The 9,314-nt window shown below is 37.5% G+C and overlaps 1 pseudogene across 1 annotated transcript; it reads right to left on the reverse strand.

Moving 5' to 3' along the window:
• Positions 1-5,793: 5,793 nt before the first annotated feature.
• On the reverse strand, positions 5,794-7,444 carry LOC110315636 (annotated as a pseudogene). Its single transcript, XR_002380219.1, has one exon. The product of XR_002380219.1 is annotated as an F-box only protein 15 pseudogene (transcript).
• Between the last annotated feature and the right edge of the window lie 1,870 nt (positions 7,445-9,314).

A 9,314-nucleotide genomic window follows, 5' to 3' on the forward strand; every position in this document is an offset into this window, starting at 1 on the left:
ATTAATTCTCTGGGATATTGGAAGGTTTTACTGTCTCACAATCCTTTGTCTCAGCAATTCTTTTAACCTTACAAGTCTTGAGTACAAGATTCAGTTTCTGATTTTGTTTTTGTGGAATGTCTAAGTGGGAAAATGTGTGTGTGTGTGTGTGTGTGTGTGTGTGTGTGTGTGTGTGTGTGCATGCATGTGCATGTGTGTGAATGTTTGCATGTGATTCTTGCAGTTTTACCTTGGGTATTTATTTATTTAATTTGTTTTTTCATTTTATTTTGGTTTGTAAAATATTTATTGTATTTTATTTTGTCATTATAAATTAGGTGTCTTTTTGTATTCTTATGAGAGAGAGAAAGAAACAATATGGATTTGTGTTTGGGAAAGTGAGGAGGAATTGCAAGGAATTTAGGAATGAAAACACACAAGTATATTCTATGAATTAAAATTATTTTGACATTCTATCTTATATCTGTTAGAATGTGTAAGAACAACAATACAATTGGTAGCTCATGCTGGCAAGGACAAAGTTCAAGGAGAGCACTCATGCAGTGTTGGTGGAAGAACAAACTTGTACAGCCACTGTGGAAATCAGTATGACATTTCTGCAGAAAGATGGAAATCAGTCTACCTCAAGATCCAGCTTAACTGCTCTTGGCAATATACCCAAAATATGCATCATCCTACTACCAGGACATTTGATTACCCATGTTCACTGCTGCTCTATTTACAAAAACCAGAAAATGGAAACAACCTAGATGTTCCAAACAGGAAAATGAATACCACAAATATGATATATTTACATAATGGAGCATTAATACTCAGAGTTTAATAATGATGTCATGAAATATTCAGACAAATGTATGGAAGTAGAAAAGATTATGATGAGTAAGGTACACCAATTCTAGAAAGATAAATACTGTATGTATTTGCTTATATCTTTATATTAGCTGTTAAATACATTATAAGTAAGAGAAATGTTATAGTAGTTAGGAATAGAAAAGTGGAGTAAATAGTCCCATAGATCTGAATAGGTGGATAGAATTTTTGGATGGACTGGGTCAAGGTAGATGAAAACGGGATGAGTATGTAGGAGGTGGGAGGTGAGATATAATTGAGGTAGGAAATGAGAACAAGGACAGCTAGAAATAAAGAGCACTGAAAGAACAATATGGAAACCTGATGCAATGGAAACATCCTATAATAAATGAAGGGGACCCGAATGAAGTCTCCATATAGAGAGGGAAAGAGAAACCCAACTGCCTTCTCTGGTCAACAAATAAAGAAAGCTGTGAGTACTAGGACTGGGTTTCATGAACATGAGTTGTTGGTTTAAAAGGTGCAGTGGCATCCCCCCTGGCAGGGAGGGGGAAACAGGCTGTTGACAAGACAATAGGTTTCTCTGCAAAAACTGACAGCAAGTTCCCACTGCTTGAGATAACACAGCACAACTCATTAAAATGGAGTGGTGGGACAGCCCCTGCTTCAGTTCTTGGAAGATCCACATGAAGACAAAAATGCACTTCAGCTATATATTTGCAGAGGGCCTAGGTTTATCCTGTTGGGGTCTCCCAGCTCCTTGTTGCTGCCAAGCTTACCTTGCTGTTACACTAATTACTCTCCTTCAAAACACCAGCCCCCTACAGGCACTGAGATCCACCACCTACTGAGAGGACTCCCTGGATCTCCCAGAATGCAGCATCCTTGGACTGCCTATGCCAACTACATTCATCCCTGCCTTGATCTTTAGACCCGCCTACGATTGGACCGCCACCTGCATGTCCTATTTCATTAAAATTAAGGCCACATCTCCCTCTTTTTTGTTGTTTTTTTTTTTTTAGAAAAATCCAAGATATTTTAATCTTCAAATTATAATTAGCAAATTTAGCAAAGCTACTAAAATTTCAAAATTGATATTGATAGTTCCATTTTTATAACAAACAAAAATAAGAAAACAACACCTTAAAAGATAATCATTACAGTAGCAAGAAAATATAAAAGAGACCTCAACAGAAACAGAAGGCTTTATTTATTAAGGATAGTTGAAAGCCAGAGAAGTTGGCTCATTGCTATAATCCCAGCATGTAGGAAGTTGAGGAAGAATCACTTCAAGTTACAGCTCCAAGTTCCAGGCCAGCTTGGAGCTCTGGATCTATCCTCTGAAAACAAAACAGTCCCACTCATGGTCATGCAAGCAAACACAATGAAACCCAGTGGTTCACACACACAAAGAGACACCATGGTGTGGTGATTCCAGCCACAGAATTATTCTCATTGCTACTTCATAGCTGTTAGATGTTATGAATCATGATATAAATATCTGATATGTAGTATATCTGATATGTGAACCTGGTGAAAGAGGTCCCAAAGAAGTTATGACCCACAGGTTGAGAGCCACTACTCTAGACAGCATTCCTTCTATTTTTCTGTCATAAGTACGCATGGTCTTATGCATCTATATGAAATCTAGGAACTACAAAGGAAAGCATGCAATATTTGTCTTTCTGAATGTGAATTCATTTGCTTAGTATGATTATCACCAATTATATTCATTTTCCTATAAATAACTTTTTCTTTACAGCTGAAAAAGTTCTATCTATCTATCTATCTATCTATCTATCTATCTATCTATCTATCTATCTATCCATCTATCACTTTTAAACCTATTTCTCTGATGAATGGATGGTTAGTTTAGTTCCAGAACTTAGCTATTGTGAACAGTGATGTAATAAACATTGATATGTAATTATCACTGTGTTATGTTTACCTGGAGTCATTTGGATAATGTTTAGCAGTGGTAGAACTGGATCATATATGGTCCATCTAATAAAGATTTTTTTTCTCCCATTCTAGGCTGTCTTTCTATTCGATTATTTCCTTTGCTATACAGACACATTTTAATATCTTCCTTTCTTCCTTTTTAAAAAGATTTATTACACACACACACACACACACACACACACACACACACACACACACACACACACCATTGCTGTCCTCAGACGCACCAGAAGAGGGCATCAGATTCCATTACAGATGGTTGAACTCAGGACCTCTCAAAAAGCAGTCAGTGCTCTTAATTTCCTTAGATACCGTTTGATAGATGCTGGCATTTATTTCCTGGAAGACTGGAGTCATCCTCAGATTTCTTACCTGTGAAGCTTTTCTCCTATGTTTCCTTCTCAGAGTTCCAGAGTTTCAGATCTTCCAATAAGGTCTCCTTTATTTAGGGTTGGTTTTTGTACAGGATCAGAGTAAGGATCTGTTTTCATTCTCTTATATATGCAGTACTGAGATTACACACACATCACGTTGAAAACAGTACTTTAGGAAAAAATGATGAGCACCTGAATGGCAAAGCTCACTGTAAATTANACTTTTTCTTTTTTACTTTCACTATTTTATTTTATGTGTATGAGTATTTTGTCTGCATCAACATCTGTCCACCATGTGAATGTGTAGCACTGGGGAAAGCCAGAAAAGAATACTGGATCTCCTGGAACTGGAGTTACAGGTGGCCGTGAGCTGCTATGTAGGTGCTGAGAATCAAACCCAGGGCTTAGGCAAGAGTGTCAAACCCTCTCAGCTGTTGAGTCATCTCTCCATTCCCTATTTCTAGAAATTTTTAACTAATAAATACAGAGGCTTAAGATGTCGTTCAGGTGTAGAGTTGATTCTTAGCATGTGCAGAGCCCTGGTTTCAGTCCTCAATACCACAGAGTATGGTGATATCCGTTGTAATCACAGTACTTGGGAGATATATGCAGAAATTTAAGGTCATCTTTAGCTACATATTGAGTTTCAGGCCAACCTAGGACATCAAAAAGAAATTCATATAAATAAGTAGTTCAAGGTCATAAGGTCCAAGAAATAATGTGAAAATATTGTAGATGTGTATCAGATATTTACATAATTAAGCTGTTACTTTTTTGATTTTTGCTTGTGATGTCTGAAAGAATTTAAAATCTGTAACACATGACATGATTTTTCCAGACTAAATATGCATTTGGTACCTATGTTAATCATTTTGATTCATTTTTCTTAGATATGGTTTCACAAATAATATTTCATTTTGTATTATAAAATTCGTGAGAATGAGAGACTTGTGTTCATGATTATTTTTTTAAGTTTGTTTCATTATTATTATTATTATTTTCTTTATTTACATTTCAAATGATATCCCGAAAGTTCCCTATACCTCCCCGCCCCTGCTCCCCTACTCACCCACTCCCACTACTTGGCCCAGGCCTTTCCCTTGTGCTGGGTCATATAAAGTTTGCAAGACCAAGGGGCACCTCTTCCCAGTGATGGCTGATTAGGACATCTTCTGCTACATATGCAGCTAGAGACACAAGCTCAGGAGGTACTGGTTAGTTCATATTGTTGTTCCACCTACAAGGTTGCAGCCCCTTTCAGTTCTTTGGGTACTTTCTCTAGCTCCTCCATTGGGGACCCTGTGTTCCATCCAATACACATCTCCTTCTTTATTTCCTCTCCTCTCTACTTCCAGCAGTCCAGGCATCAATGTACATGTGTATGTTGTGTTTTGTACACCATGCAGCAACAGGCTCATATGTGAAAACAGTCTACTTTCAGCTACATGAGCCATAAGTAGTTGGCTTTTCCACGATGAGTAGAAGGATTTAATCCATAAAATTATTCATTTTATAGTCAAATGTTATATATTCAAAAGATCAAAGTAGTTCAATAGTAGAAAAGAGTATTTTTAGTATAAAATATTAATAATATGGTCTTACAAAATTCCCAGACATATATTTGCATACACTTATAATTTTATTATACATTCCCAAGTAAAAGAAAAGAAAAATGTAGCTCCTGCGAGTTTTCTAGGACATTGCTCTGGTGTCTAAAATTGATTCAAGATTGCTTTTTACATTTTATCATTTTATGTGTTAGCAGTGAAAATAGTTCTACCACTAAATATATCTTTATCCTGAGCACATTTCTCCACTCTTGCCTGTGGCCTTAAAATTGGGGTCTCTATTTCCATGAATTGCAGCCTGTGATCTTTCCATCGTACACAGTCAGAATGGTCATTGAGCATCTTTTAATCTCTTTCATGGAGTTCCATCACGTATTGGGGTTTTATTCATTAATTTGAGATGTACAACTATGGTGTTTGCATTATTATGTGATATTTTGTCATCTACACTTTATTCTTTAACTGCACTGGGTTGTGTTTGCTAGCTCCCTTTTTCTTTGGACAAGTAATAAAGAAGTTTTTATATACAAAGGTAATTATCAGCACACCCGGAAACACAAGCAGCCCTTCAAGTGTGTACCACCCTCTCTTATTTAAGAGATTTTATCATGGTTTGCTTAGGTGAGTGTTGATAGCAGTCATTGTCAACACTGTGGAGAATTTTCTACCATTTACCTCAAACTATCACTTTCAGAAATGGATAAAGGTTACAGAAATATATGTAGAAAATATCTAGACCTTTATAGGTGAATATTCTTATAAATTAACAGATTAAGAAATTATTGAACTGTATGATGTTTCAACTTTACCTACTCTAATTGAATAAGTGAATAATTCAGGAATTATTCTCTAATTTTCAATGTAAGTTATCTGATGTGGTAAACATTTAGAAATAATACAAGAAATTTCTCAGAATTCTGACTTTTTCTGCATCTTCTGTTACTATCATTATTCTGATAAAATCTTTTAAATAACCACTTATTAAGATTATTTTGACTATTCATTAGTTTATACTTTTGTTAAACTATTATTACCAACTTAGTATAATTTTCATATTGTCTAACACATTTTTTTACCACAAATATGCTTTATTTTAACTTTCTTTCAATAAAAACAAAGTTGTAAAAAACAAACAGCTTACTAATAACAAGACTCCCTACTGCTAACTCAGATTTATTGCTTCTTAAACCAATGGTTTATTGTTGCTACACTGAGGTAAAAGTCCAGGCTGAGAATGACGTATTCATCACTATCTTCAATCCACCCCAGGTCTGCACGCACTCCTCCTTCAGTGTCCATGTACTCGAAAGAGTAAGCTCGCTGCAGGAAATCAAAGAGGCAGCTAGAAGACCTCAGGCACACTGGAGAACTCACACACCAGATGGGCTTCTCCTGCTCATTCAGCAGGGTCATATCCACTACAAGGCAACTCTCAATACAGCCATTTAAAAGATCACTACTCCATTCAAGGCCAACTTTTCCAACAAGAGGTAGGTGTTCTCTGTTATTTTTTAAGTTTATCACCATGAACTTCACATATCCATTCTCAATGCCCGCTTTCCTGGAGAAGAGATTGCAGAAGGTGCTACACAGGAAGTAAGTCCTACTGCCATGAATGTCGATATGCAGCTGATAGCCCTCGTGTCCAGAAATGCTCATCACTTCTGGGTCGTCATGCACAAATGCAGTGTAGGGAGGCAATGCATAGGGAATAGTGTCTGAGCCCAATGTGCTTCTCTCCACAAGGAAATGGAAATGAAGATTTGCCATGATAAAAGCTATTCCACCATTCTTCTGCCACAGCCCCACCAGGAGGCCAGGATTTACACAGAAAAGCTGAACATGTCTGTCGCAGCCAATCATAGTAGTCTTGCTTAAATTACTCAAATCATACTTTTCAATTAAAGACAGCCATCGTGGACAAATTGTGTCAGGGCCATTATACTGCTCCATAAAAACTGGTATGGTGCCATACAATTCCAGGGTGGACAATGTGTCTAAATGTGGCCATTTTTTGTCATGCCATAAAACAGTGACAGAGGTGTCATTTAAGGAAAGGTCAGAGTGCTTCATGGTGTGTTCTTTCCCACTGGCCTCTCTTAAGATAACTGTCCAACCTAAGCCAGATGTTCTGAGGGTCTCTTTGGTTTTCCAAGGAAGACCTGTGCAGTGGTTGACAGGACCGAGATTGTGGGTGAGGGCTGCTTGCACAGATGAGATCTGCTTTGTAATATATTCTTTCTTCCAGTATCCATCTTCTTTATCCCAAACTGACAGTATGTTCACACTCCTGGCTGTTTCCTCCACTGAAGTAGTGTTCCAATGTGATCTTATTGATGTAAATGCAGCTGAATACTTCCTGGCCCAAATAAGATTGTCACCCGCCAAATGATAAAAGCGTCTGCTCACACATCCGATGCACACCAAGGTCACCACATCCAAGTAAGAAAGTATCTTCACCAAGACTTCAGAGGGCATTCTGTCCAGAGATATAGAACTGCTGGAGGAAGGCATCTCACTGTGCTGGTCTTGCCTGGCATACTGCTTCCTGTCAGATGAGCCCCTAGCAAAGTTAACTCTACGAATCTCCACTTTGAACTCTGTGTCCATTGTATTCCCCAAAATTGTCAGCTGTGAATGAAAGTTGAAGAAATCAGCCATTGCTCAGTCCCACGAAGCTAGTTGTTTCAGCTGGTCTTCTGTAGAAGCAGATTCCAACAGATCTTGGGCTGGCAAATGTCTAACACATTTTTATTTTTTTTTAAATTTCATATTGTTGAGCAGGTTAGTTTTCTGTCAACTTGACACAAACTAGTCTGATAAGGAATATTCATTTGAGTAATTGGCTCAATAAGATCAGACAATAGGCGGGCCTGTAGGGTATTTTCTTAATCATTCCTTGATGTAGGAGGGCCCAGTATTTTGTGGGTGTATTGCGACCTCTGCAAATGTGGTCCTGGGTTCCATAACAAAGTAGACAGAGCAAGTCACAGTGAGCAAACCAATAAACAACATTGCTCCATGACCAGTGGATCAGCTCCTGTGTGCAGGGTCCTGCCCTACTTAAGTACCTGTCCTGACTTCCTCCAATAATGAACAGCAATGAGGAAGTGTAAGCTAAATATGCTGCAAAGTTGTTGTTTTTTTTTTTAAATCAACTTGAGAAATGCTAACCTCATCTGAAAGTGGGAACATCAGTTAAATAAATGTCCCCATAAATGTGGGTTTTAGGAAAACCTGTAGTGTTATTGCTCAGCCCATTGTGGGTGAAGCCATTCTGATGCTGGTAACCATGAATTCTATAAGGAAGAAGGATGAGAAATACATTATGAGCAAGCTAGTAAGTAGAACCCCTTTGTGGATTCTGTATCATCTCCTGCCTCCACATATTGGCCCTGTCTGATATTCTGTAGTTATTGATGTCCTTCAGTGGTGGATTAGGATGTGGAGATAGTCACCTAATAAAAACTTTCCTCCTCAATTTCCTTTTGGTCATGGATTTTCACCACACCAACAGTAATCATAATGAAGATGATAAATAATCCTTTCCTCCTTAGTTTGTTTTTGGTCATGGTGTTTCATCCAATAAATAATCACTCTAACCAAACCACTTTGTTTAGCTTTTAAAAAAAGTAGTACATGGGGGCAATAGAGGGAGTGGGGGATGTTTCATATGTTATTTCACTTTTTTAAAAAATTTGATCAGTGTTCTCCCTCATCACTATTTCGTACAATCCTTTTGAATAATTGTCTGCTCTTTTCCCTAAACACTGAAGCCAGGGATCTTTATAGAAATCCCCATTTTAAACTGAATGTTCCAGTCTCTGACAATTGTTTGGTTGTGTGCCTCTAATGTTGTTATCTAGCATAGGAGGACACTTCTCTGATGATAGCTGAGAAAATTATTGTTTTGTGTACACAGAAGAATGTCATTACAAATAAATTACATTGCCTATCTAATCTCAGGTGTTTGGCTACCAAGGCATTGTCAGCCATGGGTTTCATTTCATGAAGTGGACGTCTATTTGAATTAGATAGTGGGTTGCTATTTCCACACATTTTGAGCCACTGCTGTACCAGTGTCAGATGAGGGCAGGTCACCATCATAGACTGCAGCATTAAAATCTTTGTGGTGTTTTCTTATTTCCTCTAGTAATATGCAGAATACCTTGGAATATTGTGAAAAGTAGTCAGGGGTGATAAAGGCTCTAGGTAGGTGCCAGTTTAATGTCTCTATGGTCCGTGACTTATGAGGTGCTGTCTTCAGCTATTGTTTAGTGCAACCAATAGCCTTGACTGTAACCTTGGTTGTATGGGTTCTCATGGGTACCCTTTGGTCAAAAATTATATGCAAGTCATTTGACAATAGAGCTTTCAATTACTGACTAGAGATGTTCATTTGGATTTTGGCGTTACCATTATTTTACCATTATTTGTTGATTCCAATTAAATTTTTGTACACATACAAATATATTTAAGCAACTTCAACTGTACTGGCTTTCAAATACAACTCCTCAAATGATCCCTAGATTTAGCTGTTCATTCCCATATTCCCTTCTGTATGAACTTCTTCTCTCCATTCCTCATTTGATCTTTCTAC

Source organism: Mus pahari, unplaced genomic scaffold (assembly GCF_900095145.1).
Source record: "Mus pahari unplaced genomic scaffold, PAHARI_EIJ_v1.1 scaffold_13121_1, whole genome shotgun sequence".
In the NCBI taxonomy this organism is placed as follows: domain Eukaryota; kingdom Metazoa; phylum Chordata; class Mammalia; order Rodentia; family Muridae; genus Mus; species Mus pahari.